The sequence below is a fragment of the Pan troglodytes genome, chromosome 10, assembly GCF_028858775.2.
Source record: "Pan troglodytes isolate AG18354 chromosome 10, NHGRI_mPanTro3-v2.0_pri, whole genome shotgun sequence".
NCBI lineage: Eukaryota > Metazoa > Chordata > Mammalia > Primates > Hominidae > Pan > Pan troglodytes.
Window position 1 is genome coordinate 24201383 of NC_072408.2, and position 18412 is coordinate 24219794.

The window sequence follows — 18412 nt, forward strand, 5'->3', positions numbered from 1 at the left end:
AAGTAGCATGGAATTGGCATAAAAAGAGACACATAGACCAATGGAGCAGAGCAGATAATCCAGAAACAAATCTACATATTTATAGCCAATTGATGATTTTTTTGAGAAAGACACTAAGAATATACATTAGGTAAAGGGCATACTTCAATAAATGGTGCTGGGGAAACTAGATGTCCATGTGCAGAAGAATAAAACTGAACTCCTATGTCAAATCATATAAAAAATTCAACTTAAGATGAATTAATGACTTAAAATAAGACCTAAAATTATAAAAGTACTAGACGAAAACAGGAAAAATACTTAAGGACACTGGCCTATGCAAAAATTTTATGGCTAAGACCTCAAATGCACAGATAAAATGGAATTATATCAGACGAATAAGCTTCTGAACAGCAAAGGAAGCAATCAGCAAAGTGAAGCTACAATCTGTTGAATGGGAGAAAATATTTGCAAACTATTCATTTGACAAAGGCAGAGAAAGAATTTATAATTACAAGTTTTCCAAAGTAAATGCTCTAAGGAAGGTCAGCCCTCTAGAGTAAGGAAGAACTCTATCTAAAGTTTAGTCAAGCTGAGGGAAATGTTAAGTTCATCTTCGTCAATTACATTCCTAAGAGTGGAATTGGTGGTTCCATAGGTTATGCAAATCTTCAGCTTTAGCACTGTCCAGCATATCATTTTCCAACAGTATAGGAAAGTTCTTGTTGCTCCACATCTTTAACAAAACTTGGCATTTTATTTTATTTTGACCATTCTGGTATGTATAAGTGGCACAGTATTTCATTGCATTCACCTATTTCTATTTTACTAAGGGATTTTTAGCAGATATGGGCTTTGAATTTTGTCTAGCACCTTTCATCCTATCTGGAGATATTCTTATGAGTTTTCTCCTTAGATATATTAACATAGTAAAATATTTTAATAAAATATCTAATACTGTACCATCCTAGCATTCTTCAATTGTTTATATTAAAATATTTTTGTTTGCCCATGCAATTATATTTGATGATATTGTATGAGGATTATTCACCAATGTTCATTGGTGATATTATTCTGTAGACTTCTTTTTAGTGCTATCTTTATCAGACTTAAAAATTGATGTTAAAAATTATATAGCAATATCACATAATTGCATGCCATCCTTGAGGAGCAGCCGAACTAATCTTCTTTGTATTGTTCCAATTTTACTATGTATACCCCTGAAGTGAACACATGTCCATTAAGTTTTAATTTCAGAGAGTAAATTCTTATTACAACTTTTCTCTTTTGTGATTCTTACCCTTCTCCTCCTCCTACTACTCCTCTTCCTCCTCCTCTTATCCTGGCTTGCTGTAGTTTCTTTCCCTTCTTTTATATCTTCATCTCATCACTCTCTATTTACCTCTGTATATGCTATGCCTTCAAAACGCTCTAGTTGATAGTGGTCATCTGATAAACATTTATCAGATGGATGAAGAGCTGGATAAATAAATTTCTTTTATCATATTCAATGTATTGATTTTAGAGGGCTTATTTCTTTCGAGGTTTGTAATTTTTTCCTGTGAGCTTGGCAGAGGTCTGTGGAAGTTCAATACAAACTGCTACGGGAAAATGTGTGCTTCAATAAGGAATTCAGGGTTTTCAATAATCCTCAAGTAGCATTAAGTTAATTTCCTAGAATGTGTCTCTACTATCACGTGGGCAATATATATGTAGACTCCATTCTCGATCATGCAATAGGCCTTGATATCCTATCTCTTATGGTGGTCTTCTTTTCTTTTTTTCCTTGATATGTAGCCAGTATTTAAAAACACTTTTCAAGGTCAGTAGTTAGGGTTTTTTGCCTAAGTTTTTTTTTTTTATTTTTTATTTTTAATAATGCCTAGGGCAACATTTGAAGGATCTCAGCCATACTCAGATGACTGTTTAAGCTTTCAACCTTTTAGAGATGAGAGGCCACATTTTCTTTCCATATAATGGTGTTAGATTTTAACCCTCAAGGATTATTGAAGCACTCAAGAGTCACAATTGAATTACTTTGAGATTGCTTCATCTGGTTTTGAGCTTTCTATTTGTTACTAGCACCTGACGATCCCCTTTCTTTTTTCTTTATGCTTGACTGCATATTTAACAACTTTCTAAATTATACTTTTACAGTATTTGTCTATGTGATGAAACCGGGTATCTGTTTATCATCTTGGTCTTCAATATGACTGAAAATCATTTCCGGGTGAATATCATGTTCACTTAAAAGTGATAGAGAAATTTAATGGTCTAACAAAATCAATTGAATTCTAACAGATATTTCTTAATGTAGAGTATTTTTATCATATTAGTATCCCATATCAGTGGAGGAGATATACAAAGAGAATACATAAATTATTAAAATGACCAAGATGTGGCCAAAAATGTATGAGAAAATCCGGTAAACAACATATTATCAGGTGCCAAAGGAAGCTAGAATTTCAGCAAGAGTAGTAAACAGAGTTAAATGCCACACAGTACTCAGGTTTTACAAGATCAGAAAATTGTGTATTTCATTTGAAATATTAAAATCATTGGCCACTGTTGACTTTCCCCATAACAGGTTTGCTGTTTTTGTGGGAGGAAAGATCATACTAATTAGGGTTAGAAAGTAAAAGGGCGGTAAATGAGCAGAGGCAATGAGGAAGAATTACATTTTAGAAATACTTGGCCATTGAGGAAAGGAGAAAAATTGCAAGGTAGTTAGAATCAGTGATTGGGATGAGAAGAGATTTATTTATCTTTATAATGGGGGAGACTAGTAATTCCATGAACAAAGCGGAAGTAGAAAGGGAATACTGTTTATTAAGGAGAGAGATGGCATCACTGATGAAGTGAGTTACCTAAGGAGGCAGTGGAGATTGGAAATAACCTTAAAGTTGTCCGAGAATTATCAAGGCACATGAAGGCCATGATTTCAGAGGTGACATAGCTATGAAAGAATTCATTATCTGCTTACCCCAAAGATATTCTCCCTCTACTTACTTAATACGTAAACCTTGACTTAATTAGAATGGCAATATGCCCCACTCCAGAGGGTCAGCCTAGTCATTATTGATTTAAGTTAGCTATAGGAATATCTCTTTTTCAGGATACTTACTTTCCTAAGTTTTCTTGTAGTTTTCATCAAGAAAGCAGAAACTTAGGTCTTCTAAGGAGATTTGTGTATGCTTTTGCTTTACTGTTAAAAATAAATAACTAAAAGACCCATGATGAGTAGATGGGGCGAGAATAAAAAGACTAAAAATCAACAAAAACAGACAGAGTTGGGAGATCAATGAGCTCAGAGTCTTAGGTAATTTTTTGTAAACTCCTGCACCACATCTAGAGTCTGTGTTAGTTGTTTTCAACCAAAAGTTGTCTATAACCAAAGATAACTGATTCAAGTCATACAAAACTTTTTCTCAATATTTGTTTGCTATTTTGCACAGTATTACCCAGTTGATTTGAAAGTGTAGCATATGGTAAGTAGCATTTCTACTTTAATATATTGTAGAACTTTGAGCTTTAAAAAATGTGTCTCAAATACCCTGGGTTTCACCATTTTATATGATTTCGGTCATGCAAGAAAAGTATAGTAAAATTAGTAATTAGTAAAGGTATAGTAATTGTTTAGCTTCTCATTACCTAGCTTCTCATTTCTTACATTGCTGAGATTCACTAAATATGTTCAATAAATCAATTGAATATAACCCATTTAGTTCATTTTATGAGGCATGCTCTAAAATGCTTTACCTAATTCCTCAAGATGAATTGAGTCTTCCTGCTTGAACAACTTTTGTTAGATGTTATTTTCACCCATTTTATGAAAACTCTTTTTTTTTTGTTACATAGTTGTTAGCTATTCATGCAAATATCTCTGCTATCAGAATGTGTTATGAAACTTACTGAATCCAGTAAGTTCCAGTCAATTGGATTTAAACAGGAATAATGTACACAACTTCCAGGTCATATCACCAAGTAGGAAATTTCATGCTCTCCACTACTACTTCTCATTTTCCTTTCTTACAGGCTGGAATAAGGATGGGATGCTGGTGAGTTAGCTTTGACAACGCCGAATAGAAAAACACTCTAAGGGTTCTGGATGCTGGATGAACTCACTGGAGCATTACTGCCTGTTTGCCCTGTTTCTTCTCACCTGTCTCTTCCAATGCTAAGCCATATGCAAGCCTCTTCTAAACTCAGGTTCCACTGGCTGAAAGATGACAAAGGGAGGATGTAGAGCAATTCTGAAAAGCTGAGTATTTTCTCCAACGAAACTACATTAACCTGGAAGAGACTAGGTTATATTGAATCTAAAATGGTGGTGTTATTCATCCACTTCGTATCAGAAATGGAGGTCCCTGATGAAATTATAGTCAGTACAAACATACAGTTAGATAGAAGGACAAGTTCTAGTATTTGATAGTTCACTAGGAAAATTATAGCTAACAACAATTTCTGTATATTTCAAAATAGCTAGAAGAGAAGAATTACAATGTTCCTAACAACAAAAAAGATAAATATTTGAGGTTATGAATATCCCAATTACTCTGATTTGATCATTACACAGTGTATACATGTATCAAAATATTACATATGCCACCAAGATATGTACAACTATTATACGACAATGAAAAATTTTTTAAAAAAGTTAGTATGGTGAGAAAGATTTTCTGAATATCTGATGTAGTTGTAGGCTCTAAACTATATTACCACAAAATAGATAATTTATTGAATTCAGAGACTACTCTTCTAGCAATGTTTTGCTTGGTTTTGAGACAAGGTCTTGCTCTGTTGCCCAGGCTGGAGTGCAGTGTGGTGCAATCATAGCTCACTTCAGTCTCAAAGTCCTGGGCTCAAGTAATCTTCCTGCCACAGCCTCCTGAGAAGGTGCACACCACACCTGGCTGGTGCTGTGTTTCAAACATGGGTATAGAAGGCAAGGAGGCAAGACCTCTGCTCCAAAGGGAATGCTAGTAATAGAGAGAATAAAGTGCAAATGGGTAATTGATATTCATTTTGGAAAATATTCACTATAAAAATGTAAATTCTTCTTATGGTTTAGGAGGGTTAGAAGGTTTAGGAGGCACACATAGGGAGAAATCGATTAAATGCAGAAGAATTAGAAATGTCTTTTGAATCTAATTACTTCAGGTACTTGCAACAATATTGCCATTAGTTGGGAAAATGATGTTTAAATCCTAGGTGCCATCCTTTTATTAGAGTGATGTTCAATGGAAGAAAGTTCAAAGACCCTCCACTTTTGGAGGCCACCTTGGAACTGCCTGGAAGAAATAATTTCTATTGTGACTTTGAGATTAACATGCATTTAATTGTGTTATGTTTGTTAGTAGCAAATAATTATGGTTTAATAAAATACATATGTAGCATGTCACATATAAATTTCCTTAGAAATGAGACTAAGCACATTTCTATAAACAAGCTGCTTTAATTCCTGTATTTGAAATCTAGCGGCAGCTGTGTTAAAATGGAGGCTTCTTTGAAGGATGATCTTGACAGAGACCAGATTCTGGAATGTTAAAACATAGCATAGCAAAAAAAAAAAAAAAAAAAAAAAAAGAAAGAAAGAAAAAAATAAAAAAAAATCTCCTCTGCCTATCTGTGCCTGGAACTCTGATTGAGATTTTTGAGATTTTCCTGGGCACAGTAGAGGATACATTGCTTCAATGTCACATGCCAAATTTAAACCAATAACAGCCATTCACACATTACAGTTTCTTAGCTATTGTATAATGTTTATGAAGAATCTAGAGGTGATTATACCCACTTAATTTTTCCCCTGTTTATCTTAAATAGGAGATAGATGAAGGAGGAAAGGGAATCTGAATGTTGCATAAATGTAACGATAAGGGAAATAACATGCACAGATTGTGACAATCCACTTGGAAAAAAATCCAAACTAATTTTGTTCTATTTCTTCTAAGCCATCTGAGAGCCTTTCTACATTTACCCATACAGACTAAATTACACTGTGATTGAGTTTATGGAAAGATAGCAGCACATATGTAGATGAAAGCACAGACAGATATTTATGAAAAACTGGGCTTCTGTAAAAAAAAAGGGAAAGTTGGTAGTTATTTTAGGTATATTAGTTAATGTTTAAAAATGGAAACTTTAAAGAATATGCCACTTATTCAAACATGCCACTTTTCCTCAAAAAGAGAGAAACAAGTTTGCCATTATAGGCCGTTGTTAAATGTTGGCTTTGGCTGGTACAGCCTTTTGTCTTCCCAGCTGTATGAATCACCTCTACAATATGTCCCTTTTGTTTGCATACTGGGATTCAGTGCCTGTCTGGGGGTGGGGGAAATGTGTGGAGAAAAACCTGTTACTTTGTTACCCTAGGACCAGATTGTTTCAAGTCTGTGTGTGCATATTTTATTTCAGAGTCTTTCCTTAAATCTTGGCTTTCTTTCTTTCTTTCTTGCATATTTCTGCCCATCCTAAATGAATAAACCTAGTTTTGAACCAAAAATAAGTTGCATGATATTAATAAATCAAAATTGGTAAACCCCTTCTGTTTACTCTTAAAATTGTCAGTGAAAAATAGAAAATATACTGGCCTTTTACGTTCCACTTGCAAGCATATCTAATCCTCTCTTTATAAAATGCACTTCCATTTGTTAGTGTGCAATTATAAGTCTCCATTTTTATGGGCATGCAATCTGTGTCTATATTTACATATAGACAGTTTATGTTAATTACAATTTGTACATGTATGGTATATATACATTCACTAAGATGAATGTGTTCTAGGCATTTCTGTGAGCATTATTTTTGTTAAATTCTTTTGGGGTTGGCACCGATATCACTACTTCAGATATAGAAACTGAAACTTGGAGAAGTTAAAGGGAATTTATCCTTGCAGATAGCTATGTAACATTACTGTTCATCTGCATAAAAACAACCTGGTACATAGGGAGAGGCCAGACTGGGCTCTGGTGGAAAGTGGAGCCTTATTTGAATTAAGGACGATATGAGTCAAAACCATGATCTTTAGATTAAACCAAGATGCCAACACATTTTAAGTCTGAAATGTTCTTTTTTTTTTTTTGCTCACCCAAAATAGAAAAGAAATGCTTTAAAACATTATTTTATAGGACTAGGTCTGTCTCATAATAGAAATTATATTTCATTAACTTTTGGGTTTTTTTGTTTTGCCAGTTAGGAATCAAGCTTTTTACCCATTTAGATGTTAGTCTACCCGTGACATATTTTTGTTGCAAATGCTGTAATTTAAAAAGTCATATGTGTTCACTATAGAAAATCTGCAAAATATCTAAATGTACAAATAGCCCTGACGTTAATATATAGCCACTGTGAAATTCTTGCCTTATGTACTTGCAATATTTTTGCAATGTATATGTGTCTGTGTGCACATTTTTTTCTTTTAAAAATTATGCTCAGGAATAGAAACAATTTGGTTATTAATGTGTGAACTTTTAAAATATTATTATTGTAAAGTAGGTTTTCTTTGCAGCTTAGTATTGCGTCATAGGATTATACCTCATTTTTTCTAGCCAACTCTTTATATTGTGAAACTATATGTTAAGTTCAATTTTTCCATTTTCTGAATTTTTCTCTGAATATTTCGCACTCTTTCCAACCCAGCAATGTTTGCAAGTGCCTGTTTGCATACTTTCAAAAGTGTTGGATGTTAATAATTACAAAGAGTTTGCAAATTAGATAAGCAAATTATAACATTTTAGTTTTAACTTGTATTTCATTACCAGTATAAATAATTTTTCATCTGATTGTTTTCATCTCTTGGTGGATTCAGTCACCTACTTTCATTCACTTGGTTATGTTCATTCATTCTTTTGAAGTAGGCAGATTTAGGGTTTATTTGCAGACCAGGTTCTGTGCAGTGGGGAGCATACTTTGTCCTAGCGCACACAAACCTTAAAGCCTCACAAGTTAGATAAACAATGAACATAAACACAAATGCATTCTTTTAATTGCAAATTTTTTTGAAGTACTCTTGAAGAAGTGAACAGGGTGCTGCGATGGAAAAAAAAGGCATACTTCTTAGAACAATGTTGTTTCTATTTGAATGGATAAAATATGTGCGTGCACAAGATTTAATATATAAAAGTAAATTTACCCTGTTTATTTTACCCTGTGAAAGTAACTCTCTCAACTCTTTTTCAAATCTTATTTTCAAAGGCAATCAATATTTAATTATTTTCTCTATATCTTTATAGAGATAACTATATGTGTCTGTGTGTTTCTGTGTGTGTATGTATGATTTTTAAAAATGTGAAAGTACTCACCATTCCTGATGATTTTTTACTTGGAAACCATTGTCATCAGTATTTATAGAGCTGCCTCATTCTTCTTAGTGGGTACATATATTCTATATATTTTTTACTATATGGATACAACTTAATTTAGATAATACCCAATTAAAAATATTTCCTTTTATTTGACAACTGGGTTTGAATTCTGAGTCATATCTTAAGTTATATTCTCTGTTATGTTATTTTTTTGTTATATTGTATTTCCTCTTTTTTGTTTTTGTGATAATTTATGCAGCATATATTGTTTCAGTAAATACATGTGTACATATAGGTGATTTTATATGCTTAATGTTCTATTTTTTAAATAGTATCATTATCTTACCAGTAAAGAGTAATGAAGTTAATATATTTTTACATAATTTCTTTTACAACTCAATTTTTACTGATTACACCACATAATTTCTCTCAGGGTTTTAGTCTTTATTTTTAAATTGATTTTCAAATTGACAAGTAAAAATTGTATATATTTATGATACAAAACATAATGTTTTGATATTTGTATACATTATGGAATGGCTAAATAGAGCTATTTAACATGCATTACTTCACAAACATATATGTATGTGTGTATGATGAGAAAACGTAAAATCTACTGTCCTAGCAGTTTTCAAGGATACAATGTATTAGCTGTAAGCACCATGTTGTACAATAGATGTCTTGAACTTATTTCTCCTAATTCAAATTTTGTGTTCTCTAACTAACATCTTATCAATCCCCTCACCCCAAGACTCTGGTAATCACCATTTTATTTTCTGTTTCAATAAGTTGCACTTTTTAAGATTCCATATATGAGAGATCATGTGGTACAGTCATGCGTTGCTTAACGATGGGCATATGTTCTGAGAAATGTGTTGTTAGGAAATTTCATCATTGTGCAAACACTATGGAGTGTACTTCCACAAGCTTAAATTGTATAGCCTACTGCAGAGTAAGCTATATGGTATAGCCTATTGTTCTTAGGCTACAAGCCTGTACACATGTTACTCTACAGAATACTGTAGGCAACTGTAACACAGTGGTGAATTTTCCTGTGTCTAAACATATCTACACATAAAAAAGCTACTGTAAAAATAACGTATTATAATCTTATGGGACCACCGTGGTATATTTGGTTGTCATTGACTGAAACACCATTAGGTGGTGCATGACTCTATTTGTCTTTCTGTGCCTAGCTTACTTATTTCACTTAACACAATGCCCTCCAGGTTTATCTATATTGTCACAAATGACAGTATCGCCTTCTTTATTTTTCTCTTACACTAAACAGTGTTCCATTGTGTATATATGCCACATTTCCCTCCAAATTTGGGAAGTTTTCTGCTATTATCTCTTTAACTAAACTTCCTGCCCTTTGTCTTTCTCTTCTCTTACCTGAACTGTCATTTGAATGTTTATGCTTTTGATGCTGTCCCATTAATCCCATCACTTTTCTTCATTCATTTTCATTTTCTTCTTTTTTTCTTCTACTAACTGTATAGTTTCAAATGACCTTTTACTCCACAGATTCTTCTGCTTGATTAATTTTGCTTTTGATATTTTCTATTTGATTTTGTATTTTATGTATTATATTTTTACCTCCAGAATTTCTATTTTTTTTTTTTCATTTCTCTGTTACATTTTTCATTTTGGTCAGTTACTGTTTTCCGAATTTCATAGAATTTTCTTTCCATATTTGCTTGAAGGAGACTGAGCTTCCTTGAAAGAATTGCTTCAAATTCCTTGTCAGGCAATTTGTTTATCTCAACTGCTTTGACATTAGCTACTTTGAAATTACTGTGTTTTAGTAGTTTTTTTTAATTTTATTTATTTTTTTTTGACAGGCTCTTGCTCTGTTGCCCAGGTTGCAGTGCAGTGACATTATCATGGCTCACTGTAGCCTTTACCTTCTGGGCCCAAGCTATCCTCCCATCTCAGCCTCCCACGTAGCTGGGACCACAGGCACTTGCTACAATACCTGGCCAGTTTTTAAATTTTTTGTAGAGACAGCGTCTGCCTATTTTATCCAGGCTATGTTTACTTGTTTTTTCATGTTTCTTATTGCCTTATGTTGATGCCTGTGCATTTGATGGAGGAGTCTTCTCCTCTAGGCTTTACAAGCTAGTTTTGCTGTAGAAATATCTCTTTTCCTGCAGGAAAGTAGGAGAGCCCTTGCTCTGTGGTATGCAGCAGTTCTGCACCAGGGATGGTGCAGCTATATAGTCTCTGTGCAGTTCTGTCAAATGAGGTCAGTGTTGCTGAGAATTGCAGGTATCCTCAGAAGACAATACTGTGGATGTCTGCAATGGTGATGAGGGTTGTTAGGATCTTTGGTGACTATGACTGCTAAGGTCCTCCCAACTGTGTTTCTCCCATCAAGAAAGTTATAACCCAGGGGATCTCTCTTGGCATTGGATTTGACCTGTCTGCCTGTTCACAGGGGCAGCAGCTTGAGTGTCTGATAAGTGACACTGTAACTGCCCAACAGGTTTACCTTACCCACTGCCTAGACAGAGCCAATTTATCAAGACAGAGAAATTGCAATAGAGAAAGAGTAATTCATGCAGAGCTGGCTGCGTGGCTAACGGGAGTTTTATTATTACTAATATCAGTCTTCCTAAAGCTTGTAGGTTTGGGGTTTTTCAAAGGCAGTTTTGGGGAAGGGTGATGGTGGCCGGGTAACAGGTGCTTGCTGCTGATTGGTTGGGGCAGAGATGAAATCATAGGGGGTCAAAGCTGTCGTCCTGTGGGCTGAATCACTTCTGGCTGGGGCCACAGGAACAGGGTTGGCAGGTCCAGGTGGAGTCATCAGGTCCAGGTGGAGCCGTGGGTGTCAAACATACAAAAAGAAAAAAGAAAAAGAAAAGAAAATACATCTCAAAAGGCCAATCTTAGGTTCTACAATAGTGATGTTATTTGCAGGAGCAATTAAGGAAGTTGTATATGGCTGACAATGGTTTATGTCTGCACCTTAACAGGGTTAGGGCTCCTCTGCTTGTTCTAGCCCGTTAGCAACCTCTCATCAGCTCTACAAAGTTGATTGAGTTTTGGGGAAAGGCTATTATCATTTAAACTATAAACTAAATGTCTCCCAAAGCTAGCCCATTAATAATCAAAAGCAGCTTGGGGGCTAAAGCCATGAGGGCAGTTGGGCTAGATCAGATCTTCCCCATTGTCATTACCTTCTGGCTGATTATAATTTTGCAAAGGCTGTTTCAGCACCTATGTAGCAGCAACTAATGGCATGGTACTGGTGGCACAGGCATCCCCACTACTGCATTTGTAACAGTATGTAACATGTGGATGCTTGTGAAGCAGCCAGGAACTGAGAGTAGGAGAACAGATACGTGCAGAGATACAGTGACTCTGGGGTTAGGGCAAAACTTAACTCTATATGGTGGCTGAGCTGGTTCACAGAGTATAGGAACATGTAGTGAGAGTTTGGCTATGGGGCTTGGAGTGCAAACTAACTCGCTATGCTGATGGCTCTGGTGTTTGAGATGTGGGTATGCCCAGTGCAGTCGCAGATCTGGCATCTTTTCTGAAGTAGTTCAGCAAGGGCTGCTTCTTGTAGCTGAGATGTACAGTCACATCTTTCTCTCTGGAGTTTCCCAGTGGGAATGGATGTTGATTACCTAAGTGGCAAAATATGCCAGTCTTTTCTGCCGAGCAAGACACTGGGGACCACTGTGGTTTCTGCCTTGTAGCCAATAACTATAGCGGTCCCTATTTCTCTTCTTTGTTCTTAAACATATACTGGCATCTCAGATATGCGATCTCACCAGTGATCCTTTTCATTTTGGATAGTTTGTTTGTTTGTTTTTACTTTTCTGTATTGCTGTAGCTTCTTAAATGGACCTGGTGGAAACATTTTCAGTGCCACAAAGAAGAATCAGCACTCCGGCAAAACGCTTTCTCAACAAGGCAAATTTACTTTTTTTTTTTTTTTTTTTTTTTTTTTTTTTTTTTTTGAGATGGAGTTTCACGCTTGTTGCCCAGGCTGGAGTGCAGTGGCACGATCTCAGCTCACCGCAATCTCCGCCTCCTGGGTTCAAGTGATTCTCCTGCCTCAGCCTCTCGAATAGCTGGGATTACAGGCATACACCACCACGCCAGGCTAATTTTGTATTTTTAGTAGAGACGGGGTTTCTCCATGTTGGTCAGGCTGGTCTCAACTCCTGATCTCATGTGATCCGCCCGCCTCCGCCTCCAAAAGTTCTGGGATTACAGGCGTGAGCCACAATGCCCGGCGGCAAATTTACTTCTATAGAAGGGTGTGTCTCGCAGATGGAGCAATGGGGAGAGCACACTGGACAAGGGAGGGGAAGGGATTCTTATCCCTAAAGCAGTTAATCCCTACTGCTGTTTCTTTCCCCTATTGGCTAGGGTTGGACTGCACAGTCTAAGCTAATTCAGATTGGCTATTTCAAAGACGGCAGGGGTACGAGCCAGAGTGGCGGGATGAGTAGTTTCAGTGGGAAGGACGGTTACAGAGCAGGTGACTAAGGATGACTAAGGACAGCGCAGGTGATAGAGGCTAGCAGGGTGTTGTTTACTGAAAGTAAGGGCAAGGAGGCCTAAGAATGAGGAAGTTAAACTTTAAAATGGAGAGCAAAGAACAGGGAAGCTAAACATACTGACACATTAGTTTTCTGAAGAGGAATTCAGAACTGATTGTACTTAACGATTTTACCCCTCTTGAATGTTAAAGGAAGTTAACAGGCTAAAATCTTTGAAGAGGAATTTACTGTATCCTACAGGCCCTAGAGCTTTCTTGGGGATATTTTGGTTTTTAAACAGCTGTCTCTCTTTTTTTGTGGTGAAGACAAAGCCTGGTATCACCTACTCTGCTATCTTGATGATGCCACCATTTAATCTTTTCTTATGTAAATTTAACCATAGATTTAAATATAATCAATAACTTCTGCCAAGCTTTTGTCTTTTCTCATTTTCAGCCACAAGAACTGTAACAAGACAAGAACAACAAAAATTTTCTTGAGATTTTAATTAAGCTTACCTTGAATCTACAGATTGACTTGAGAATGAACAACTTAATGATATTGAGTCTTTCAATCCATAAACACCATAAATCTCTGCATTTATTTATATCACCCTTTCTTTCAGTATTATTTCATAATTTTTAGTGTGCTAGTCTTACACAAAAATTATTAAAATTTGTAAGCCCTTTGTGCTTTTTAATTCAAATTTAAATTATATATACAATTTTGGATTTCAATTTCTATTTGTTTTTTTGCTACAATGTAGAAATTTTATTTATTTATTTATTTGTTTGTTTGTTTATTTATTTATTTGAGCCAGGGTCTCACTCTGTTACCAGGGGACAGCACAGTGGCACAATCACGGTTCACTGCACCCTCAACCTCCTGGGCTCATTGATTCTCCCACCTCAGCCTCAAACAAACTTCACAGTATTTTAAATAAAATCTAGCTCTATACAAAAGTACAATATATCATGAACAAGCAGGACCTAATCTAAAGAGTGTAAAGCTAGTTGAACATTTCAGAATAAGTTGCAACAGTTGATTTTGGATGAAACTTGACTGAATGAAGGAATACTCAGGTAGCTGGTAAAGGGTTATTTATTCTCAATGCTTCAATAGGAACGGAACCCATTCCTCTTCTGTTGAAAGAGAATTCCAGGTGGTTTTCATTTTGATTAGAATGCTTGAGCTTCTCCAGGTGTGTCTGTGAGGGTGTTCTTGGAGAAGATGCATGTGAGTCAGTAGACCGAGTGTAACATCCCGCTGGTAGCCTGAATGGAAGAAAAAAGAGAAAGGTGAATTCTTGTTCTTTTTCTTTTTTCTGGAGCCAGGATACCCTCCTTCTTTCGTCCTTGTATGAAAGAATTCTAGGTTCTCTGACCTGTGGACTCTAGGACAACTTGCACCAGTGGCTCCCTGGACTCTCAAGCCTCCAACCTCAGCCTGAGAGTTGCACCATCAGCTTCTTTGGTCCTAAGGCATTAGACTTGGACTGAGCCAAGCTACTATCTTCCCTGATCCTCCACCTTGCAGATGGGCTATCATGGGACTACTCAGACTTCATAATTGAGTGAGACAATTCCCCTAATAAATCCATTCTCATGTGTCTCTCTAAGTACACCTTCTGTCACTTCTGTTACTCTGGAGAACACTAACTAAAACATACATCAATACAATTCGCCACATGAACATATTTTTTAAATTTACCTTGGTAGATGCAGAAATAATATTTGAAAAAATTCAATATTTGTTCATAAGAAAATCTCTCAGTGCACAAGAAAAAGAGGAAACTCCCTTATTCTGATAAAAGACATCAGGAATAAACCTACCAGTAATATATTTAATAGTAAAAGACTGAATGCATTATTCTGAATATCAGAAAGAAAGTTAAGATGTTGGCTCTCACTTCTTCTAGTCAACATTGTACTGGAGATCCTAGCCAAAATATTTAACTATGTGTTTATTTTTGAAATAGATATGGAACTATTTAGGTTTTCTAGTTCTTTCTGAGTGAGTTTAATAGGGTGTGTTTTTCAAGGAATTTTTCTATCATATCCAACTTACCAAATAAGGCAAAAAAAAAAAAAAAAAAACTAAAAGCATACAGATTAAAATAAAATAAATACAACTGTCTATATTTGCACACACCACAATTATCTAAATAGTTCCCAAAGATTAAAAGAAATATATGAGTACAAATAACTGTGTTTAGCAAGATCACAGGAAACAAGTCAATTTTAAAAATCAAGCCAGGCAGATGGCTCATGAGATTTTAATTAAGCTTACCTTGAATCTACAGATTAATTTGAGAATGAACAACTTAATGATATTGAATCTTTCAATCCGTAAACACCATAAATCTCTGCATTTATTTATATCACCCTTTCAGTATTATTTCATAATTTTTAGTGTGCTAGTCTCACACATATATTATTAAAATTTGTCCGTAAGCACTTTGTGCTTTTTAATTCAAATTTAAATTATATATAAAATTCTGGATTTCAATTTCTTTTTTTTTGCTACAATGTAGATATTTTATGTATGTATGTATGTATGTATTTATTTATTTATTTGAGACAGGGTCTCACTCTGTTACCAGGGGAGAGCACAGTGGCACAATCACGGCTCACTGCACCCTCAACCTCCTGGGCTCATTGATTCTCCCACCTCAGCCTCTCAAGTAGATGGGACTACAGGCATATGCCACCACACTCAGCTAATTTTTTGTATTTTTTGCGGAGATGAGGTATTGCCATGTTGCCCAGGCTAGTCTTGAACTCCTGGAATCACGCAATCTGCCTACCTTGGCCTCCCAAAGTGCTGGGATTACAGACATGAGCCATCCCTTTTCTGAGTTTCTTAAGTTGGAAGCTTTATTGCTTTGAGACCATGCTTATTTTATTTTACTGACATAAATTCTTCTCTAAACATTAGTTTTGCTGCATATTACTTTAAATTATTAAATTTCTTTAAACATTAGTTTCACTGCATATTACAGCTTTGAATTTTAATTTAATGTTATCTAATTTATTTATTATATTTTCCTTGATCATGTGTTATTTATAAGAGTATAGTTTAATTTAAAAATAGGGACTTTACATTAAAATTTTTGAAAAAGTAATTCCAAGTTTATTTAGGTTCAGGTAATACAATTATTATTATTTAATTCTTTTAAATTCTGTGTGATTTGCTTCTTAGTACAGGAATTGTCTATACTGCTGAATGTTCATGAGCACTTGGAAAGAATGTATATTTCTCTATTGCTGGTAGAATATAAATGTCAACTACAACAAGTGGATTAAAAATATCAAATTTGTTATGCACTTTCTGATTTTATTTCTATTTTTATATAAAATATTGAGAGAAAAGTGTTGAAATCTAACTTTTTTCAGTTCAAATAGTTTTGCCATTTTTATTTTAAAGCTATGATTAGATTCATACATTCATATGTTTTTGTTGTTTTGATGAAATAGCTCTTTTATCATCATGTTATGTCTTCTTTTATCACTGGTAACATGCCTCGTCTACTTTGCCTTATAAGAATATAGCCACTAGTGTTTTCATAATATAACTATTTCATTCTTTTGTTTTATTCCTATGTATGTGTTTCCACATAAGTATTTTTTTTCTGTAGGTTTTTCTTTGTAAGCAGCAAATAGTTTGGTACTGCATTTATATTCAATCTGATTATCTCTATTGTATAATTTATATGTTTCATTCATTTACATTTAATACAGTTGTTAATATGTTGAAATATCTTGATTTTGTTATATATTTCATCTTTTCTTTGTTGGCTTTCATTTTTTTCTATTCTTCTCCCTATGTTTTAGAAAAATATTTTTTATTATTCTATTGCATCTCCACTATTGGTTCATTTGTCATACCTCATTTATATTTTTATGTGGTTGCCTTAGGATTTACAGTACACATCTTTAAATTATTATATGTTTTCAATATTATTATGCCACTTCACATATAGTATAAGAACCTTACAACCATTTTATTTAATCTTTACCATATTCAGTGTTTTTGTTATTATATATTCTACTGCTTGCTATATTTGTTATAAAACCAATCATCATTGTTAGAATTTTTGCTCTGTACAATTGTCTTTCAAACAGGGAAGAAAGACTTAACTGTGCACTTTATTCATATACCTAGGTTTTTAATACTTCTGATATTCTTCACTTTTGTGTAACCATTTGTTATTATATGCCTTCTTTCTGAAAATCTTTAGTGTTTCCTGTGGTGTAGATGTTCTGGTAATTAATTCTTTGAGATCTTGCTCTTGTCTTAGAAAAAAAAATTTTGGAATGTATCTTTGCTGGGTACAGAATTCTAGGTTGTTAGTTTGTTGTTTTTTTTTTTTTTTTTGCCAGTATTTCAAAGATTTTACTATTGTCTTCTGGGCTACATAGTTTCTGATGAGAAGTTTATTGTAATTCTTATATTTTCCTTTCTGTGTGTATTATTTCTTTTTAATTTGGAAGTGTTCAATGTCTTTCCTTGCCTGTAGTTTCAAGCAGTTTGACTAAAATGTCTCTTGATGTGTATATATATATATATATGTGTGTATATATATATATGTATATATATATATATGAAGCTCAGAGAAAATTATATAAATTTAAGAAGCTCAGATAAAATTATATATACAGGTAATTTTATAAAGTTATGTATAAATAATTTTCTCTGAGCTTCTTAAATTTATGGTTTGCTGTATTTTAGTACTTATGGAAAATTCTCAACTAATGTATCTTTACCTTTGTTTTTGCTTGTTCTTTCTCCACTGCTAAGCCTCTGGTTATATGAATGTTAGACCATTTGATATGTATTTAGCTTTTGAATTTTCTTAATTTTGTTTCTTGCTATTATCTTTTATTGTTACATTTTGGTTTGTGTAGTTTTAGTGGGTCTTCAAGTTCACCATTACTTTCTTACTGGGTTCATTCTGATGATTAGCCTAATAAGACATTTACATCTCTGATATTCTGTTTTTATATTTAAAATGTTTAGTATTTTCATTTTACACTATATTATAGTTTTTATATTTCTGCTGAAATTCTTTATATGTTTGCATGTTGTTCACTTATTCCATTAGATAGTTTCAGTTATTTAAATTAAGTTTCTATGTGGTTATCTCAGCTTCTGAGCGTTCTCTGAGTTTAATTCCATTGACTGCTTTATCTCTTCACAACAGATTTGGTTTCTTTCACCTGAATTTTTGTGAGTCTTGTAACTTTTTACTAATGCTAAATGTTGCATTAAAAAAAGAAGTAAATATAATTTATACCCAAATAATTTTATAATTTACAACCCAAATTTTTGTCAGCTTGATATTATGGGAAATTGAGTCAATGCAGCCATTAGTTAAATTAGATTTTTGTGTTCTTTAACTTTTAGTGCACTAGAGACAAAAAACTGCTCGTTTGGTGGGCTAATGTTATCTTGTGTTTAGTACGAGACCTGAAATACCTGAATTTTTTTCTTAGGGTTCCTCTTCCACCACCAGATTCTACCAGGTGATTCAAATTTGTACCCTAGAATAGAGCATTCTTCAACCTTATCTCCTCCCTCAGAGAGAGCCTATTCTTGCCTGCTATTTGGTTTGAGATTTATCATTGAGAA

The 18412-nt window shown here is 34.3% G+C and overlaps 1 long non-coding RNA gene and 1 other non-coding gene across 2 annotated transcripts in view; both read right to left on the minus strand.

The window, feature by feature from the left end:
* Positions 1 to 1104: 1104 nt before the first annotated feature.
* Positions 1105 to 1210, minus strand: LOC112205103 (U6 spliceosomal RNA). The gene has a single exon (XR_002938964.1). It is a non-coding gene; the product is annotated as a U6 spliceosomal RNA (small nuclear RNA).
* Positions 1211 to 13370: 12160 nt separating this feature from the next.
* LOC134807428 (uncharacterized) overlaps positions 13371 to 18412 on the minus strand; it is an 81142-nt gene continuing 76100 nt past the window's right edge. Inside the window, exon 4 of the long non-coding RNA XR_010147895.1 lies at positions 13371 to 14055. This is a non-coding gene — a long non-coding RNA (uncharacterized LOC134807428). The remainder of the gene's footprint in view (positions 14056 to 18412) is intronic.